Genomic DNA, 21,481 nt, shown 5'->3' with positions numbered 1-21,481 from the left:
ACAAGATGAATCTTACATTCACTAAAAGATAACCAACTCCAGGATGTTAATGACTTTTCAAATTATTTTATTTATTTACATCTCGAATGTTCCCCTTCCCAAATATCTTTATTTTTTTGAGATAGAATTTTACTAAGGAATCCAGGCTGGTCTTGAACTTGCAATCCCCCTGTTTCACCTTATGAAGATTGCTACTAGGTTTTGGGCCACGATGGCCTGATGTAGTCACGTATAGATTTGAAGTCTATGGCCATACCGTGTACATAACAGACAACAGATTTTAACAAGTGAGATATCAGTTAAAGAAAGATTTAAAAAGCTCAGCCAAGTGTCTCCGGCTCTCTTGAACGGTGGAACACAGAACGGAAGTCCCATTCGTGATAGCGGAACCTTCTTAGAGCAGCGGGTTCTTCTCTGCAGCCAGCGTTTTAACATATTAGTCTACGCTGTCAATGTCACTGTTGGATTCACTTCACTCTCGGGGTTGATCTGTACGGACATTTTGGAGACTGGGGCGGCAATGATGGAGTCCTGCTGGCAGTTGGGACTGAGCCTACCGGCTGCATAAACTCAGGTCCGTTTCTAAAGCAAAAGTGGGCGGGGCTCTAGGCGCCCAGTATGCGTGGAGCAAGTTTTGTCCTCTCTTCCACAGAGAGAGGGAGGGACTCTCACAAATTGGAAACGCCCCCCCCCCACACACACACGGCTGTGACTCTCACAACCACATCAAAAACCATATCTGGTTCTTCACCAAAATGCCCTGGGGTTGGAGAGGTGGCTGGCATTAAGAGCGCTTGCTGCTTCTGTAGAGGACATGGGGTTGGTTCCCAACACCCACACAATGGCTCAAGATCATCTACATCTCCAGTTCCGGAGCTCCCACACCCTCTTCAGGCTTCTTTGGACAGCAGGCATGCATGTGGTATATGTACATGCATACAGGCAAAACACTCGTACACGTAAAATAAATCTAAACATTACAAACCAGGCGTGGTAGCACACGTGTACGGCCACGTGCTTATGACAACAGATACTGGGAAAGCTGGGACCAATGGAGTGCAAGCCTTGGCCTCCAAAGCTCGGTGTGTGATTGTGGGTAACGGTTTCTGGCTCCCGGAGGGAGAGGGAAGTCCGTTCGGAAGGTAAACAGAACTTACAAGTCTGAGAAAGCTATAACTAGATGCCTATGCCTCCTCCTTGTACAAGTAATAACAGATAACAGTAATGACTGGGAAGGGGGATCCACCCTCTGTTCCGGGAATGACTGCAGATTTTCTTCTCTGCATACTTCTTGTCTCCTGACCTATAAGAATAAGGAACAGAAAGGGAGCAGAGCAAGGTTTATTAACCAAAGAGAAAGAGAAAGCTCTAGATGGGCAGCAGCAAGGACAGTGGTCAAGTTCACCACCAACGCCAAAAACTCCCTGACAGAAATAGAACTCGAAAAACAACTAGCTTTAAATCCTCCTTCACAACTCCTGCCCATTGCCTGTGTTCGCTCCTTGGCTGTGGATAAATGCATAAAATATATTTAATACTGAAAGTGTGACATGTAATGTGAAGCTATGTGGCTTGCACTTTGAGAGCCTACTCTAACGCTATACAAATTCACTAAGTTGCACAGACTTTGAGTCTCATTAATTTTGGTGACCCATTTGTAAGTTTCCTTATAATAAAATTTATTGAAAAAGAGAAAGTGTTTGCCATCGAAGAGAGTGGGTCTAGGGATTTTTTAATAAGTCCAAGAAGGTCCTAACTGGCTAGTTATATGTATGCAAAATAGATGAAAATAGAGACCAATCAGAGGAAAGCTCATCAAACTGAGAAGGGTTCTCTGTTAAGTCCTCACCTCAGTCCTCTCTTGACCTTTGAGGGGTATCTCATGGATATGGGGGAGGTAAAATGAGGAAGTGCGGGTTACCCAGAGGTTTTCAGCCTCCATTTCTGGCCACCTGTACCCATCACAGCCTGGAGCCTTTCCCACCTCTATCAGAACACAGTGTTTGTATTGTCCATGCTAGGGTGAGCTTTTTTTTCTTTTTAGTGATGTAACTGTGTTTGAGTCATTCTGGCTCCTGGAAGTAGTTCCTCATTCCTGCCCTATAAGGAAGTCCATCGAACTCACGGTTTTACCAAGTACAGTGTAGAATTCTTACTATAGCCTGCTGGTGGTGAGCAGATGTTTGTTCTCTGAGGAAAGGTCACACGACCGCATAACAGGGTTGTGTTACTTTTCTCCTTATCGCAAACAAAACAAAACAAAACAAAAAACCGACAAAGCAACTTAAGGGAGAAAGAATTTACCTTGTCTTACAGTTCCAGGGTAGAGCCCATGGTGGCGAGAAGTTGTGTCAGCAGAAACCTGAGGTAGACTGGTGCACGGCACCCGCAGTCAGGAAGTAGAAAGAGATGAGACACCCAGCTTTCATTCAGTTCATGAGTGGGAGCCACCTACATCCAACTAACTTCATCTAAATAATCCCTACTGAAGGTCCTGGAGGCTGACCTCAAAATCCCCTCACAGGCAAGCCTAGAAGTTGATGAGTCTAGAGTCTTTGAGTTGACAATCAATACTGACCATGATGTAGACCCTCTTCAAAAGACAAAAACAGATCTGCCCACTCAGGAGGTAGAGGCAGGAATGTAAGGCCAGCCTTGCTACAGAACACAGTGAGTTCTAGCCCAGCTAAGGTAACATGAGACTGATTCAAACACCACCGTCACCACACATACACACACACACACACACACACACACACACACACACACACAGAGGCACACATACACATACACACAAACACATTACACACACATACACATACATACACACATGCACACCACACACACATACACACACACATCATACATACACATACACACCACACACACATACACATACCACACATACACACACATACACACACATACACGCACACACATGCACATACATACACATGCACACACATGGACACACACATGGACACACACATACACATACACCACACATGCACACATGCACACATACACATACACATGCACACACATACATACACACAACACATACACACATACATAGACAAAACACATACACACACATTGATACACACCCATACACACCACACACACAAACACCATACACACACCACACACACAAACACCATACACACACAACACACATACACATACACATGCACACCACACACACACACACACACACACACACACACACACACACACACACACACCACTGACTCCCCCTTCTTTCAACTAGACTCTAACCAGGGTTGGGGAGCTAGGATGGGCCTTTGGGCTTCTTTTTGAGTTCTGTGGGTGGTTCTCATACATAAATTAAGAGGACCTGCTAACAAGTTGGCTGGATCTAGAAGATATAAAATAATTAGGAGTCTGTGAATGGTGCTCAGTGGTAGAGCATCCGTCTGGTAAGCGCTGGGCCATAGGTTCAGGCCCCAGTTCCCTCACCTATCACACACATGCATGCATGCACCCATGCACCCATGCACATTGAATAAGCTGGAGGTGCTGGAGAGAAGGCTCAGCTGTTAAGGATCCTAAAAAGGGACCCGGGTTCAGTCCCCAGCACCCATATCAGGTGGTTCACAACCCTCTGTGCCTCCGGTTCTGGGGGTGGAGGTGAGGGTGGGGGTATGGATACCTCTGGGCACAGGCGCTCTAATTAAAAACAAATGGCTTTTAAAAGAATGAATCAGAAAAGTGTCTAGCTAGAGGTCTCTTCCGGTCAACTTAGAAAGAGAGCGGCAGAAGTAGATCGGATAGAGTGCGCCTGGGATCGTGGTGCTTGGGAGGCTGAAGTAGGAGAAACTCTCCGTGACTCTTCAACTACTTTCCCAGGGCCAGTTTGCTCTTTTCCTCTCCTGTCTTGGTCAGGTAGTCATAGAAATGTACTCATCGGCATTTTAATAATGTTTTCCACCCTAGGCCCCAGACTCCCAGTGACAGCGCGTTCATAGCTCACAGCAGCAGCAAGGATCAGTGATACCCCACCCCCACCCGGTCCACACCTGATTGACTCATTGATTCATGCAGTCTTAACAGCCAGTCTGGGCATCCCAGCAAGGAGACAAGGAGTAGGAGTTTAACCGTCAGACCTGGGGTTCACGCTGGGCCTCAAGCAACTTTGGGGGCCTCACAGGCCACCTGGACAGCCTGAAAAAAAAAAAAACCTCACAGAATTAACTTATGAATTAACTTGATTGAATAAATAGTAGTCCCATTCCTTTATATGTGGCAAACAGAAAGTCGTAAGACCTCAAGAATCGACCAGTCCAGTAGTCAGAACAAAACAGTGGCCAGAAACCAACGCATGCGTAGATAATTACAAGCGCCATGGAGAACAGAGCATTCTAGAAGCCAGTGGTGGAGACTTTGTACAGGCGGAATTGAGGAGGAATCTTAGAATCTTGTGCTCTGAGAGGCAACAGTTTTAAATAGATGGGTGTGGTGGGTTGATCCAAGCGACCCTACTGTACATAGCAGGCCAGTCAAGTAAGTTAATCAGGAATCTAAGATTAAAATGTCACTGCTTAGGGGTCAGGGTGACACTGGGCTATGCTACTTAGGGGTCAGTGACAAAAGTTGGGGTCTGGGATGGGGTGCTACTAAAATGCTGACTAGTGTTTTATGAACACACACACACACACACACACACACACACACACACACACACACACACACACACAGGGGAGATGAGCAAGTTGGCTGTAGGAGAGCGGCCTTGAAGTCCTCGGTCCATTGTCAGGGTCAGAAGTTGGTCCTGTGTCTGTTCAGTAAGATGAAGGAAAACCACGGGAGGGCAGCGGGTGGCGGAGAACTAAGCTGGGCTGGTGGGCCTGGAAATGAATTTTAGCTGCTGTGCGCAAAGCCCTAGGTGCGTGTGTGGACAGAAGGAAGCCGCAAGAAGGTTATAACAGGTCAGGAATAAATAACCAGCAGGCGGAGGATCCCGGATTCCGTCCTGCCTTTTGTTGGGTGAGGAGCGCCAGGCAAACGCGTCCACCTTGGCTTAGGAAGGAGGCGATTGGACCGTCCGCCCGCAGCCGCAGCCCCGGGTGACTGTGAGGGACCCAGGGACCGGGAGGAGGGGGGAGAGGTACAAGCCGGGACCTCGGGGCTCCACCGTCTACCCGAGGCCCCGCGACGGGGACCCCGGAGTAAGTCGGGGACGGGCCGCGCTGCAGCGGGAGGGGGCGGGCGGGCAGATCCCACCCCTTCCTGAAGGAAGCGCCCTCCCCACCGCGACTGCCACCGCCGCCGCCGCCGCTGCCGCCGCCGCAGGTCACGGCCCGCGAGCCGCCGCCGCCCGGAGCAGGTAGGCGCGGCGCCCTCCTCCGCCCCTGGCCCCTGATGCCCCGCTCGCCGGGCTCGCCCAGCTCCGGACCCCGTGGGGACCCCACCCGGGCGGTGGCGTTGCCTACCCAGCCCCCGGGCGCGTGCTCCCGAGCCCGAGGCTGGCGGTGCGGCTCCGCGGCGCGCCTGTCCCGCTCCCCGCCTCCGCAGTGTCGCCTGAGGCCCCCGCCCCGCCCGGTGACAGGTGTCCCACCGCCGCGGGTGGGGTCTGGGGAGGAGCGGTGAAGCCGAGTCCACCGGCCCCGGGCGCTAACTTGCGGTGCCCTGCGCGCAGCCGGGTGCCCGCCCTGCTGGGCGCTCGTTCCTGGGAAGAATCCAGGATTTCGGGCTGAACGAGGAGAGGGGCGAGGGGGAGGGTACGGGTCACAGTGCACGAGGCGGTCTGGTTATCCACGGTTATAAATAATTTTCAAAAGTCGACTGACTACCTTGGGTTTTGGAGAGAGCCTTCGCTAAGTGGTTTCCCCCCTCCTTAAATGAATCAAAGCGGGAATTAGGGTTTTCCCAGTTGAAATTCATGTTCCTTTGCGTCCTCCCCCGACCCCCCCATTCATCCCTCTCAGTCCACCCCTAACCCCCATAGCACTTTGCTGGTCTTTCGGTCGCAGCTACTCTGACCAGGTCTTTCAGAGCTGAGCCAGGGTGGTGACTGCCAATGTTGAGAGCAGAGCCCAGGTGAACGGAAGCCAGCCAATCCCCCTGGGCGATCCCAGGCTGACCTCCCACAAACGACATCCTGATAGGGAACCGAAATGCACCACAGAAGCAGGACAGGAAAAAAAGCACTGCTTAGATCTATTACAGTAACGCAGCCGAGAGGGCAACGTTAGTTTCTGTTTCTTCAATTCTCTGCTTGAATCGAAGACGGATTTTAATAATGCACGGCTGTAACTCCATTCTGGGCTGCAGTTAATAAAAAAGGGCAGGCGAATGTGAATGCATAACGTTCACGGTAGCAGCTAGTAAGCTGACCCACGTAAAATTTCCCATGCTGAGGATAAACCGTTAGGCGCGTGCATGTAATAGATGCAAAGTGAATGATTTTACAATCTCAACTTGCATCAGATACCTAACTTTCTTACACGCGTCCTGCGGAGAACCCTGCTTCCAAAGTAACCATAGTTGTGCAGAGCTCTCTCTCCCCCTCTCTTTGCCTCCCTCCCTCCCTCCTTCTCCTTCTCCCTCCCCCCTTGTCTCTGTCTCTGTCTCCCTCCCTCCCTCCCTACCCACCCACCTATCTATTGACCCACCTGAAACAAGGTCTCCCTATTATGTAGCTCTGGTTATCCTGGGACTTAACTATATAGACCAGGCTGGCCTGGAATTCACAGAGATCCACCTGCCTCTGCCTCTGAGTACTGGGATTAAGGGCTTGCACCAGCATGCCCAGCAACTGTCATCTCTTAATGAACTAGAAGTGTGAATTTAATTTTCTCGGCATAAGCGTGGGAATCTCAACGGTTTGCCCTTGATGTATAAATTACTTAAACATTTTGCAAGCCTCCCAAGTTGGAAGCTGACAAATTGGATGTAGTAAATAAAGGGTAAGGACGTTCTGCTAGCATTAGTAATAAATGGCAGATGGCCTGACGTTGGTCAAACATAAACGGTTTGAAAAAAAAAAACCGCGTGCTTATTCTGATCTGCAGGTCAGCTAAGTAATGGCTAGCTTATGTAGATTTGCATTATAATATCTTGATAGCGATTTATTAGTCCGCGTTTGTTTCTTGTCGAATGCTTTGTGAGGGAGGTAGATTGCCTTAGAGGGTCATCTTTTTTTTTTTTTTAATTTTTTCCCCATCTTTATTAACTTGAGTATTTCTTATTTACATTTCGATTGTTATTCCCCTTCCCAGTTTCCAGGCCAACATCCCCCTCCCCCTCCTCCTCCTCTTCTCTATGGGTGTTCCCCTCCCCATCCTCCCCCCATTACCACCCTCCCCCCAACAATCCTGTTCACTGGGGGTTCAGTCTTGGCAGGACCAAGGGCTTCCCTTCCACTGGTGCTCTTACTAGGCTATTCATTGCTACCTATGAGGTTGGAGCCCAGGTCAGTCCATGTATAGTCTTTGGGTAGTGGCTTAGTCCCTGGAAGCTCTGGTTGGTTGGCATTGTTGTTCATATGGGGTCTCGAGCCCTTCAAGATCTTTTCAGTCCTTTCTCTGATTCCTTCTCTAATGGGGGTCCGTTCTCAGTTCAGTGGTTTGCTGCTGGAATTCGCCTATGTATTTGCCATATTCTGGCTGTGTCTCTCAGGAGAGACAGTAATGCTGTCTGTTGGCCTTTGTCACAGCCTGCCGCCACCGTGCTCACAGCCACCCTGCAGGAATTTTGTGTTCAGTTGCGCTGCTTTTGACTGTGGAGAATGAAGGCACTGTATCTTGGTTTCCCTGTAGCCAGCTCCTCTATGGTCCAGATGAGCAGGCAACCTGGAGCCCTGAGGGAAGGAAGGGTAGCCGTATCTGGCCTTTTGGGTTCATTTCAGGGGTTAGGCCAAGGGATCCTGAGAAGCTAATGTTTTATCTGCCAGTCTTTCTCTTCCTGAAGGGACCAGTAGTATCAGACTCAGGACTCTGCAGGAACGGGATTGGCCTTGTCAGGCCCAGGCAACTATGGTTACTACGCCACTGTGTGTGTTGGGTATGTATGTATGAGTGTTGGCCCGGGTGACTATGGTTACTATGCCTCTGATATGTGTTGGGTATGCATGAATGTTGCCATTGTATATGTTGGGTCTGGGTGTGGTGCACACACGTGTGCACATCTATGCATGTGTCTCCACACTCGACCTGAGGTCAACACTGCACATCTTTCCTTCATCTCTCTTCACCTTTATTTTTTGAGATAGGGCCTCTCACCCAACTCGTGAGTTTCAAGAGGTCTACCCGCCTCCCTTCCCTACCAAAGGCTGGGGTTACAGGCACCCAACACCACGCTCAGTGTTTGACACGGGTAACAGAGGGTCCAAACTCGGGTCCTAATGCTTACATGCCAAGCACTTTATAGACTGAGCCTCTCCCGGCCCAGAGTGGAAATGCTTAACCAAGAAGGATTTCAGTCAGGACAGATGGAATAATGAGAGATAACGGTGGTTACTGACACACCCAGCCCCATGTTGTCTGGATCAAGCCAGCTCCAGTAGGTTAGGCAAGTAAAAAATAAAGTTTCCTTTTTAACATATATATAGTATTATATTTAATTTTATGAATGTATTACATTTACATATATTACATTTAATTTAATATATGATATATATGTATATATTTATATATATCTCCTCTTGCAGATCACTACTACCAAGCATAACTTTCTACATTGATGGGAATAATCTGTAAATCTGTCTTATATGATAACCATAAACCTTAATATGAGGCCGTTGAAATGTGGCCAGTACAATTGTGGGACAGATTTTAAATCTTATTTAACTTTAATTAGCTTGAATTGCCACATGGAGATAGTGGCCACCGCGTTAGGCGACACATCTCTGAATTCCCACCACTCGTTTCTGACAGGGATACATTTGAGGGCAATTATCCCTTAATTGGGAAGAAGTAGAAATTTGCATTATCCTGCCAGGAATTGAGATTTAACTCTGGAATAGGGTTTCGTAGAAAAGGCACTTGCATTTATGCTAGAGTCCTTGTCTACTCTAAAAAACAGTTGGCTTTTTAACTCTCTGTCTCCGACATTTACAAGCGCAGTTATCGGACCAAGTTGTCGGGAGCCGTGTTTGTGGGGCGCTCACAAAGGGGCGTCGTCTGCTCTTGTGCGCTCTGTAGCTCACTCACTCTAAGTTGGCTCCTGCACTCCTTACGTTTCCAAGCCAAGGAGGGGGGATTTGGAGAAAGGGAGGAAAGATTATGGCTGTGTCTGCCTGTACCCTTCCTCTCATAAGTCAGCCCCGACACAAATGGCCCATGAGTTGCTCACGGGACAGCCTAGGGCTGATGTCTTTGCTCTGTATCCCTTCACGTCCGGTTTCTTTCTCTGGAGCTTCGATCTAGACACCCGCCCCCTCCGCTGCTCCACACCGCCTGTAGCGTTTACCAAATTCACTTAAAATACCGCCCACTCTCCTTTTTAGTGAAGTGGGGTTCGAGTAAGCTTCTACTGGATAGCTTCTATTTTTAAAACTAACTCGCTTTGGTTAAAACCGTTATTTTGATGCTGGAGACAGCACATTTTTTCTTTTAATTAGATTTCACAAGATATTGCCTCTCTCCTTTCTTGAATGAGCGACCCTCACCCAGCCCAGAGACCTAAGAGTCTCTCTGCGGGGGAGAACTGAAGGGTCCGGAGGTTCCCAGTTTGGGAAGTCACTACCCTTCAGTGTGTTATTTAGAAATTATTGAGTGTGTTAAGATATACTAGAGTTAGGTTAAAACAACCCTAAGGCATTTGTGCCTTACAGTACTTACGGTCTAGAAGGGCAGATTCCTCATAACTATCCCATACGGTGACGTGGGTACTTAAATACATTTAATAAACGCTCCCTATAAATCCAGTGCCCTCTGAAATAAAGTGCAATGTCCTTCTAGCTTTGATTTAAGAAAAAAAAGTTGTTAGTGTTTTCATACATTATGGTGTTTTTCAAACTGCTTGTCTTGGGTCTTAAAATCAATTTGTAGATGAGGATCATCGTGTTCCTTCTGAAACAGAACCATAAAACCGTCTGTGCATTGTCCTCGATGGAAGTTTCTCTTTCCTCAATGTATAATAATGACTAGGCCACAAGGAAGCGGGTAGAAACGGGTTTGAGTACTGGAGAATCAGGACCTCTGGCTTTAAACCTTTCCCGCGTAGCCTTGTTCATCTGTGCACTGCAATGTACGGGTGTCCACTGCCTGCAGTCACTGTCGTGTACACATGTGTCCTGGTTCAGATGCAAAGTCCTCCCTGCGAAAGGTCCTCTCGCACCCCTCCAAGAAACACTGATGGGAGACGTATGTAGTCTGTAGCAATACCAATCACTCCACACCAAGTTCCCCATGTGAGTTGTCCTGGTTTTCCTTGATGGGGGGAGTTCTGTTTCCCCACAGTACCTCCATCTCATTTGGTGGAGAAGGCACACCCTGTGCCCATATCCAACAGTCACGTACATGGATGGGCATCTGCAGATGTATGGCACTCATAGACTCGATGCACCAAGGCCCTTGGGCAGAGGTAAGCCAACAGCAGTGGTTTTTCTACACGAGGCAGAGCCGATGGTGAGAAGGGAGTCACCATAGTTGTAGGCTGCAGAGACCTCGCTGCCGCCAGCCAGTGGTCTCTGAGGCTAGTCCTCTTCGAGAGAGCCTGAGCATCCTGGAGGCTGCCTGCAGATCGCATCTCCACAAGTGTTTCCTTTGCTGCCCACACCCCCCAGCTTCCTCGTTCTGGTTTGCAGCAAGCAAATGAGAAATACTCTAACCGGTCCATCTCCAAACCCCCGCTGCATACAATCACCTGCACTTTCTTTCCAAAATCACTTCTGACCTGTGAGTGCTACTGCACACTTCCCAGTACAGCTAACTGAGGCTAGCCCACTGGTAGAGGCTTGCCTAGTGTTGGTGAGGCCCCGCATTTACCCCCAGCACCATGGCTGGAAAAAATTGTTTTAATATAAATGAGCACATACGTGAGTGTCAGTGTCTTAGGAGGTCTTAATGTTGGAACTGGAAAGCCCCGCCCCCCATACTGTAATCTAGATGCAGATTCCAGTTTTCCTTAAAGACCAGGCTAAAGACGAGTGATCACTTATCCAGAGACCTTGCCGGGTAGGAGAGGCCTAAGTCTGCCGCCATGCTCAATTTCCTTCTGTTAAAAGTCCAGAGGCTGCGTGTAACATACTAAAACCAAAAATCTGTAAAATATTCAGACTTTGTTCAAGGCTCCAGAATTGTCTGTCTGCGGGCAGTGAGAGACTTTGCCCATGGACTAGAAAGAGGCTTGAAGAACCATCATTGAAAAGACACTGAAAGCCACGTACATAGTGCTTAAGGAGTAATCATGCTTAACTACGGCAGTAGAGGAAACTGGCCTGTGCTTGAGATGGCATTGTCTCACGCCAAAGCGTCCGTAAGGGGTGAACGTGATAATCATATCAATATGGAAGGTAGCCGGGCCCTCTTTTTATATCCTGAGGTTACAAACACACGACGAAATTAAGCATTTTAATTATATTTGTTCTGTCTATTCTTCATGTCTGTGCTGAGTTAGCTGACAAAGAAATGGTTTTAGATGGCATCACTTGGAAGTTCTAAAACCTAAGTTAAAATCGGCTTTCTACAGCTACAATGGGTGTTTGACCCTGTCGACCCCACAGAATCTTGCCAATAAGAGTCTTCAAACTGTCTTCCTTCTGCAGATTCATAAGTGAATAAAATAGTTAAGAAATGATGATATTGGGGCTGGAGAGATGACTTTGTAGTTTAGGGCACTTGTTCTTGCAGAGGACCAGGGCTTGATTCCCAGCGTCCACATGGTAGCTCACAACCATCTGTAAGTCCAGTTTGGGTCCTGACATCCTCTTCTGACCTCTGTGCACAACGGGCACGAGCATGGGGTACACGTGGACAAAACACTTACACACATGAACCAAGTAGGTAAAATGGGGGTATCATTGTGAAACAATGTAAGCAGAAGCATTAGTTTCGTGTGAGTTTAGAAGTGTTTGTCTATTAAGCTGTGGCTCTGTGATGCAGTTCTCTTAGAGTTCCTAGTAGAGGTGTATCTTACAACATCTAGGCCCAGTTTCTCCAAGTGATTTAGACCGAAGCACAAAGACTTTTATGACCGTATTCCCTCATGCCCTCCATGTCAAAAATCTAACATTCTGCCATTCTTGTCATTGGCAGCACGGTGGCTGCAAGGATCATATTTATGTCCTTGTAGCTTTGGCGGCTAATGCAATTGGTCTTTTAAAAGGCGATTATCTTCCCTGTGACATTTTGATTGGTATTTCTCCCTTTTAATTTCAGCTTATATGTAGCATAAAAATTGATTTACATAGAGAGGAGTGGGCTGCCATTACATACTGTAATTTTGATTGCATATCTAGGCTTGTAGAACTAAAGAGAAGATTTCTCCATTAGCTGAATTGCAGGGCAGACCCAGTTATGATCCAATAGGGGCAAGTTGTGATTTTTTTTTTTTAAAGATCAGGCGACTTAAACCAAGGCACTGTCTGCTTGCAAAGCTATAAACGGAGTTCAGAAATGTGGCTTGTTCGCTATGGTGGCACTTGAAGTATGGCCCCTGGCTCAGAATGACTGTTTGTGGGAGAATATGAGATGTATGACTGTGTGCGCATTCAAATGTGTGTGTGCATGCAAGCATATGTGTGCATTCATGTGTGTCTATACAAGCATGTGTGTGTACGTGCAAGCGTGTATGTGCATGCAAGTATGTGTGTGTGCAAGTGTGTGTACACACAAGCATGTATGTGCATACAAGCATGTATGTGCATGCAAGCGTGTGTGTGCATGCAAGAATGTATGTGCATGCAAGCGTGTGTGTGCATGCAAGCGTGTATGTGCATGCAGCTGTGTGTGTGTGTGTGTGTGTGTGTGTGTGTGTGTGTACAAGCATATAAAACCCAGAAGTCAATGGGCTTCTTCAATTGTTCTTCATTTTTGTTTTTTGCAACAGGGTGTCACTCACCTAACTCAACACTCACCTTTAGATTAGTCCTGCTAGACAGCAGACTGTAGGCATCCTGCCATCTCTACTCTTCAACCCTGAAGTCACAGACCTGCATGCCTGGCTTTTACATGACTGCAGGGGACTGAACTCAAGTCCTCAGCTTGTGCACCAAGCACAGTGCTGACCAAGCCGTAGCCCCGTTCCCTCTGGATAACGCCTCCTCTCCCTACTATTTTCTTTTTATGAATAACATGGACTTTAAATCATTTTGCCACATGGAGAATTGAGAATTGTTCTAGGTGGCAGTGATTTCCCAGCAGGGTGTCTGAAAGCAAGACAAAGCCTTTGGATGTCACACGATTTATTTATTTATAGTCACCACGGAAGGCGGTGGCTTCTTTATGCTTTCAGACTCTGGCTATGTTACACGAGTTCTTGACACACTGTTGGCCAGGCTCTCTTAGCATGACTTTCAGCCTAGACCTCAAGAGTCTCTTCAGATTCAGTCCCCAATTGAATGTTTCCTTCCTCTCTTTAATTAAATCATTTTCTCTCTGGGTTATATTATACAGGATAGTTTTATCCTAGGGCATTTGACTATCTAATGGAGAAGGCCAGCAAAGTACTATAAAGTGTTACTGGACACAATCACTCTTCTGTTGCTACATTGTCTGAAGTGCTTATATACCATCAAGGAGTTAGACAGTTGGGCTCCCCAAACTGATGATATCTCCTGCTAGGTCTGCTGTGGGCTAGATCTTTAATTTTGACTGACTTAAATTTTACCAGCTTTGTGTGATGCGGCATCCCTCCATCCAATGGTCCAGAGAGACAGGCTCCAGCAGATGGTGAGCTGATAACGTTCTTAAAGGGTTGCTACCTTGGACAGCGCCATCCACATGAGCACTGGGCCGTCTACCCAAGAGGCACAGTTGCACAGTAAAATCATCTGAGGAGTTAACAATCAAGTTGCACCCTCAAACAGTTAAATTAGCATCGCCTGTGTGGGGGTTTATAGACACCACACTTTTAAAAAGCTCTCATGTGATTCCCTCAAGTTTGGCTGGTTAGGCACAGGTAGTCAAGGAAGCCTGTGTGCCGCAGTGTTCCCTCAGGGACTCCGTAGTGTTCCCTCAGGGCATCACAGAGTGTGCCTTGGGCCAATGGCCAGAAATGAACACAGGAAGGCCAATGAAGCCCATCTTATCTTAATCAGGAAGACTCTGACAAATCTATGGTGTTAGATCTAGGCCATTTTCCTATTGGGTTGCCATAGCAACAAGGGCGCACTTACCCCCACAGTGTCCAAGTACCAATTTGATTTGCTCATGGGTGAGGCAAGGGTTTGGGGGTGGGGAATTGTGGGAGCTGAAGGTGTGGAGGACGCGAGGGGAATAAGCTCCATGGAATCCCCTAGGCAGGGTTCATAGCAGCTCAAAGAAGCTGAAGCAGCCATCTTGGAGCCTGCCTGGATCTGTGCTAGGTCCTCTGCATATGTTATAGTTGTCAGCTCGGTGTTTTTGTGGGACTCCTCACAGTGGAAATGGGAGTGTCTCTGCTTTGCCTGCTCTTGGGACCCCCACCCCCACCAGGTTAACTTGTTCCGCCCTGATATGAGGATTTGTACCTAGTCTTATTGCACCTTTCTTATGTCATACTTGGTTGGTATCCCTGGGAAGCCTGCTGTTTCTGAAGAAAAACAGAAGGAGTGAATCTGAGGGAGAGGAGAGGTGTAGGCAAGGGGAGGGGCGAGGAGGGGAAATTCGGTCAGGATGTATGAGGGAAAAATAAATGGAAAAAACTTGCTGCAATCATTTTTAAAAAATACAGATTCCTGTTTAAAGTTTAAAAATCAAGAGAGAAAGTTGGTCTAAAACTAACACAATTGGTCCCTTGTCAGCTCGACACAAGCTAGACTCTAGCTGCAGAGTCATTTGGGAAGAGGGACTCTCAATTGAGAAAAATCACTTCATAGGATTGGCCCATAGACAAGTCTGTAGGGCACTTTCTTCATTAGCGATTGATACTGGAGGCCCGGTCCACTGTGGGCGGCACCATCCCTGGGCAGGTGGTCCTAAGCAAGGCAGGAAGGGTAAGACACTAGGCAGCATCCACCATGGATTCTGCTTCAGGTCCCGCCTCCAGGTCCCTGTCTTGAGCTCCCACCCTGATTCCCTCAGTGATGGGAGTGGCCTGAGAGACATAAAATGGAGTAAGCCCCAAGCAGCTTCGGTCGTGGTTTTATCACAGAATAAAACTCTATGACAACTTCCCCTCTAGTCTACTCCAGAACCCGAACCATTTCGGTTCTGACATCCCTATCTCTTGAGTGGCTCTGAACCTCTCTCTCTCTCTTCTTTATGGACACCTTTCCATCAGTCACACATTTGTAGATTTTGTCCATCCAAAATTTGTTTTCCGCTGTTAAATAGATTAGGTTCATCTCTACAGTGGAGTGCTCTATTGTCGTCAAAATGCTGATAGTACGTACACCTCAAGTGAACAGGGCATCACGAAATACCTGAAAAGAGTGAGTTCCTTTACAAGCTTTTATTTATTTATTTAAACATTTTTTTGTATTTTTTTTTATTAACTTGAATATTTCTTATATACATTTCGAGTGTTATTCCCTTTCCCAGTTTCCGGGCAAACATCCCCCTCCCCCCTCCCCTTCCTTATGGGTGTTCCCCTCCCCACCCTCCCCCTATTGCCGCCCTCCCCCCAACTGTCTAGTTCACTTGGGGTTCAGTCTTAGCAGGACCCAGGGCTTCCCTTCCACTGGTGCTCTTACTAGGATATTCATTGCTACCTATGAGGTCAGAGTCCAGGGTCAGTCCATGTATAGTCTTTAGGTAGTGGCTTAGTCCCTGGAAGCTCTGGTTGCTTGGCATTGTTGTACATATGGGGTCTCGAGCCCCTTCAAGCTCTTCCAGTTCTTTCTCTGATTCCTTCAACGGGGGTCCTATTCTCAGTTCAGTGGTTTGCTGCTGACATTCGCCTCTGTATTTGCTGTATTCTGGCTGTGTCTCTCAGGAGCGATCTACACTTCTGCACTTCTTTGCTTCATCCATCTTGTCTAATTGGATGGCTGTATATATATGGGCCTCATGTGGGGCAGGCTCTGAATGGGTGTCCTTCAGTCTCTGTTTTAATCTTTGCCTCTCTTCCCCCTGCCAAGGGTATTCTTGTTCCCTTTAAAGAAGGAGGAAGCATTCACATTTTGATCATCCGCCTTGAGTTTCATTTGTTCTAGGCATCTAGGGTAATTCAGGCATTTGGGCTAATAGCCACTTATCAATGAGTGCATACCATGTATGTCTTTTCTGTGATTGCTTAGCTCACCAGGATGATATTTTCCAGTTCCAACCATTTGCCCACGAATTTCGTGAAAGTCGTTGTTTTTATAGCTGAGTAATATTCCATTGTGTAGATGTACCACATTTTCTGTATCCATTCCTCTGTTGAAGGGCATCTGGGTTCTTTCCAGCTTCTGGCTATTATAAATAAGGCTGCGATGAACATAGTGGAGCACGGTTCTTTTTATATGTTGGGGCATCTTTTGGGTATATGCCCAAGAGAGGTATAGCTGGATCCTCAGGCAGTTCAATGTCCAATTTTCTGAGGAACCCAGACTGATTTCCAGAATGGTTGTACCAGTCTGCAATCCCACCAACAATGGAGGAGTGTTCCTCTTTTCTCCGATCCGCCAGCATTTGCTGTCACCTGAGTTTTTGATCTTAGCCATTCTCACTGGTGTGAGGTGAAATCTCAGGGTTGTTTTGATTTGCATTTCCCTTATGACTAACGATGTTGAACATTTCTTTAGGTGTTTCTCAGCCATTCGGCATTCCTCAGCTGTGAATTCTCTGTTTAGCTCTGAACCCCATTTTTTAATAGGGTTATTTGTCTCCCTGCTGTCTAACTTCTTGAGTTCTTTGTATATTTTGGATATAAGGCCTCTATCTGTTGTAGGATTGGTAAAGATCTTTTCCCAATCTGTTGGTTGCCGTTTTGTCCTAACCACAGTGTCCTTTGCCTTACAGAAGCTTTGTAGTTTTATGAGATCCCATTTGTCGATTCTTGATCTTAGAGCATAAGCCATTGGTGTTTTGTTCAGGAAATTTTTTCCAGTGCCCATGTGTTCCAGATGCTTCCCTAGTTTTTTTTTCTTTATTAGTTTGAGGTGTCTGGTTTGATGTGGAGGTCCTTGATCCACTTGGACTTAAGCTTTGTACAGGGTGATAAGCATGGATCGATCTGCATTCTTCTACATGTTGACCTCCAGTTGAACCAGCACCATTTGCTGAAAATGCTATCTTTTTCCATTGGATGGATTTGGCTCCTTTGTCAAAAAAAAATCAAGTGACCATAGGTGTGGGTTCATTTCTGGGTCTTCAATTCTGTTCCATTGGTCTATCTGTCTGTCTCTGTACCAATACCATGCAGTTTTTATCACTATTGCTCTGTAATACTGCTTGAGTTCAGGGATAGTGATTCCCCTGAAGTCCTTTTTTTATTGTTGAGGATAGTTTTAGCTATCCTGGGTTTTTGTTATTCCAGATGAATTTGTAAATTGTTCTGTCTAACTCTTTGAAGAATTGGATTGGTATTTTGATGGGGATTGTATTGAATCTGTAGATCGCTTTTGGTAAAATGGCCATTTTTTACTATATTAATCCTGCCAATCCATGAGCATGGGAGATCTTTTCCACCTTCTGAGGTCTTCTTCAATTTCTTTCTTCAGTGTCTTGAAAGTTCTTATTGTACAGATCTTTTTACTTGCTTGGTTAAAGTCACACCGAGGTACTTTTATATTATTTGGGTCTATTATGAAGGGTGTCGTTTCCTAATTTCTTTCTCGGCTTGTTTCTCTTTTTGTGTAGAGGAAGGCTACTGATTTATTTGAGTTAATTTTATACCCAGCCACTTTGCTTGAAGTTGTTTATCAGCTTTAGTAGTTCTCTGGTGGAACTTTTGGGATCACTTAAATATACTATCATATCATCTGCAAATAGTGATATTTTGACTTCTTTTTCCGATCTGTATCCCCTTGACCTCCTTTTTGTTGTCTGATTGCTCTGGCTAGAACTTCAAGAACTATATTGAATAAGTAGGGAGAGAGGGCAGCCTTGTCTAGTCCCTGATTTTAGTGGGATTGTTTCAAGTTTCTCTCCATTTAGTTTAATGTTAGCCACTGGTTTGCTGTATATGGCTTTTTACTATGTTTAGGTTAAACATTTTATTAAATCTATTTATTTTGTGTTGGGGTCCTGGGGGTGCATACCACGGGGCTTGTGTAGAAGTCAGATGACAACTTGAAGGGTCTCATCTCCCAGCTGTGGGTCCTGGGCATCAGACTCAGGTCATTAGCCTGACATCAAGCACCGAACGTTCCTGATGAGCCATTTCACCAGCCCTATTTACTTAGTTATGAACTGTAGCGTGAAGAGTACACATAAAGCTTTCCGTCTTCGTCATTGTAAAATCTACAACCCAATTGTGTTAGGAACATCCCCATAAGTATACATTCTGTCTCCAAAACTCTTTGTTTTGCAGAGTTGAAACTCTATACTGATGGAACAACTTATCCCTTCCTGTCATTCTGTCTGTGTGTCTCTGTCTCTCTCTGTCTCTCTCTGTCTCTGACACACTCTCTGTCTCTGTGTCTCTGTCTCTCTGCCTCTGTCTTTCTATGTCTCTGACTCTGTGTCTCTGCGTCTCTGTCTCTTTGTCTCTCTCTGTCTCTCTGTCTCTGTCTCTCTGCCTCTGTCTATCTCTCAGTCTCTGTCTCTCTGTCTCTCTGTCTCTGTCTCTGTCTCTCTGTCTCTCTGTGTCTCTGTCTCTGTGTCTCTTTGTCTCTCTGTGTCTCTCTGTCTCTGTCTCTCTGTCTCTCTGTCTCTGTCACACTGTCTCTCTGTCTCTGTCTCTCTGTCTCTGTCTCTGTGTCTCTTTGTCTCTCTGTGTCTCTCTGTCTCTGTCTCTCTGTGTCTGTCTCTCTCTGCTTTCCTCTAGTGAGACCCAGCAACCTTAGCCACTTCACCATACCAATGACCTTCCCTTTTATTGAAGACCTGTTAATAGTCACAGAGCCCCTTCTAGTTTAGAACCCCAGGTTGTCCTGCCCCGGCTCCCCTAGCACCAGGATGGTAGTGTGTCCATCTCACTCTGTGTGTTCCTAGATGGTGTGCTGCACTTGGTGTGATTTCCTAAGGTTTACTCATGTGACAGCATGTGAGAGAACCTCCACCTCTTTAAACTGAGAAGTACTATAATATATTAATGTATCACATTTTAAAGGAAATGATTTCAGCTTTGAAAAGAAGTAATGCTTGTTAGTGTGTGCAGGTATATCACACACACACACACACACACACACATACATACATACCACACACACACATACACACACAGACGTACACACACACATACCACACACACAGAGACATACACATACACACAGACACACAGACACACACACAGATTTTCATCCATCTAAATGGGTTTTTAGAATACTAATATAGAACAAAGGCTATTACTGTTATTGTTATGGGAACCATGTCTGGATATCTGTACTTTTAAATAAATGAGACTTTGCCCAGTCCAGTTATACACGTTTCTTCACTATCAACCCGTAGCCGGACTTCAAGATTAAGAGCCAGAACCCGAAAGCATGTACGTATTTTGTGGGATTCAGTGACTGTAGACAGTGATTTGCGGTTTTTTGCAGGCTCTTTGCTGATTTTGTCTGATTTGTCCTGTCCTTTCACCTTTCTGTGGCAATTTAACACATCTCTCAAATTCTAAGATTTTATTAAATTTAAGACATAATGAAATATAATTCCGCTGCCAGATTACCGAGCATGTATCACTAGATGCTCTCTCTCCCTCCTCCTCTGCCCTCCTATTCTCTCAGCGTAGGTAACAAATCAGGGGTCGATTATCTCAGGAACTGTGTAGACACGAGGGAGAAGGAAACATGCCCTCCTCTAGGCAAACACAGCTCAGTCCACAGCCGTGGGGCCACTGTGGGCTAGTGGTAATAGGAGTTCACCCCAAATGAGGGTTAGCTGTGCAGGCAAACTTTGTACGGAGAAAGAACTTGAAGCCTGCCACTCACACTTATTAAGCTCTTAGGTGTGCCAAGCACTGAGCTAGGTAAATCATGTGACTGCATGCGCACGCAAATATTTGAGGTAGGTTCCTTAATCAGATCTTCAAAAATAAATGAATTGAAATGTCCCATGATAATATACATTGCCTAACGTCAGACAGCTAAAATGCAAGGCACCCTGTCTCCTGGAAGACTAAACTGAAGGCGTTAACAATATAATAGATATTTGGAAAGTGTTACAAGATGGATTCTGAGTGTTCTCATCGGAAACAGTATGTGAAACGTTGTTGATGTTAATTGGCGTCATTTGGTCTCCTCGGTGTATACACATGTTAAAACAGCAAGGAGAGGTAAGTATTAAAAGTTTTACTTGGTGGTTAAAGACAGCGGCCAACAGGAAAACAACTTGTCTTTATGTCAACATAAAAATATAGTTTCATGGGCTGAGAAGTTAGCTCAGTAGCCAAAGGCCACCAAACCTGATGATCTGAGAGAAGCAACACCAGAACGTTGTCCTCTGACTTCCACATGCACACCCAGAGATGCATACGTGCACACGCATGCACACACACACACACACACACACACACACACACACCTGCTAAATTAGATAAATGAGTTTATAATTTGTGTGCAGTGTAATGGGTAAATTAGAAGGCTTTAGTGGCGTTTCTTTTAAATGACTATAACGCTGTGTAGAGGTTTGCCTTTCCCTAGTGGGAGCGAGCTGAGCTAAGGAGGGTAAGGAGCAAACGCAACAATGCTAACAACAGTGTATGAAAGGAAGCCCCCTCAGTGATGCGATGCTAATTAAAATAACAGGTGGGGACAGCGCAGGGCTTAGTTGTGAATCTCCTGATAGAACTGACTTTCAAGATTATCAAGTAGGTTTAAAAAGATTTTGAAAGTGGCCTAGTTGGAGATTTCCTGGGTAAGTAGGCTTATCTTCAAACTGATGAATGATAGAGATAACCTCACTTCCAAACTCATCTCCCCGAGGGCTTCTCTCTATTAACTTTTCTGAGTCCCACTTTCTGTGGGGTCTTCTCACGTCCACTCTTACCGCAGATAGACCCACGTATTTTAGGGGGGCTGTCACTATTATACATTGATTGTGTTTCCATTTTTTTGATGTAGGACTCTGAGACTTTACTCTTCTGTGATTTATCTAACCCTTTATTCGAATGCCCATTAACTTCTGAAATAGTTTACTTCATTCTCTGGTCTCGCTGTTTTCGCTATCATTTCTGTAGGCCTTCATCTGTACGTCTTGCTGGAACAGCATTAGTAAACAGAGTAGTATTCATCTACTCTAGTTTTGCTTATGGCGAAAGCTCTCTTCTCATATCAAAGAATAATATT

The 21,481-nt window shown here is 46.1% G+C and overlaps 1 protein-coding gene across 2 annotated transcripts in view; it reads left to right on the top strand.

Annotated features, from left to right (window-relative positions):
* Positions 1–4,838: 4,838 nt before the first annotated feature.
* Tmem150c (transmembrane protein 150C) overlaps positions 4,839–21,481 on the top strand; it is a 73,197-nt gene continuing 56,554 nt past the window's right edge. Inside the window, exon 1 of one of the 2 annotated variants that reach the window (XM_032916217.1) lies at positions 4,839–5,087. The gene's annotated coding sequence lies outside the window, so the exon portion shown is untranslated. Of the gene's footprint in view, positions 5,088–5,300; positions 5,348–21,481 lie in introns of those variants that run through there. The other variant, XM_032916216.1, reaches the window with a different exon arrangement.

This window comes from Rattus rattus, chromosome 11, assembly GCF_011064425.1.
Source record: "Rattus rattus isolate New Zealand chromosome 11, Rrattus_CSIRO_v1, whole genome shotgun sequence".
Lineage (NCBI taxonomy): Eukaryota > Metazoa > Chordata > Mammalia > Rodentia > Muridae > Rattus > Rattus rattus.
Note: the sequence above shows the minus strand (reverse complement) of the source record. Positions and strands in the feature narration are given on the sequence as shown.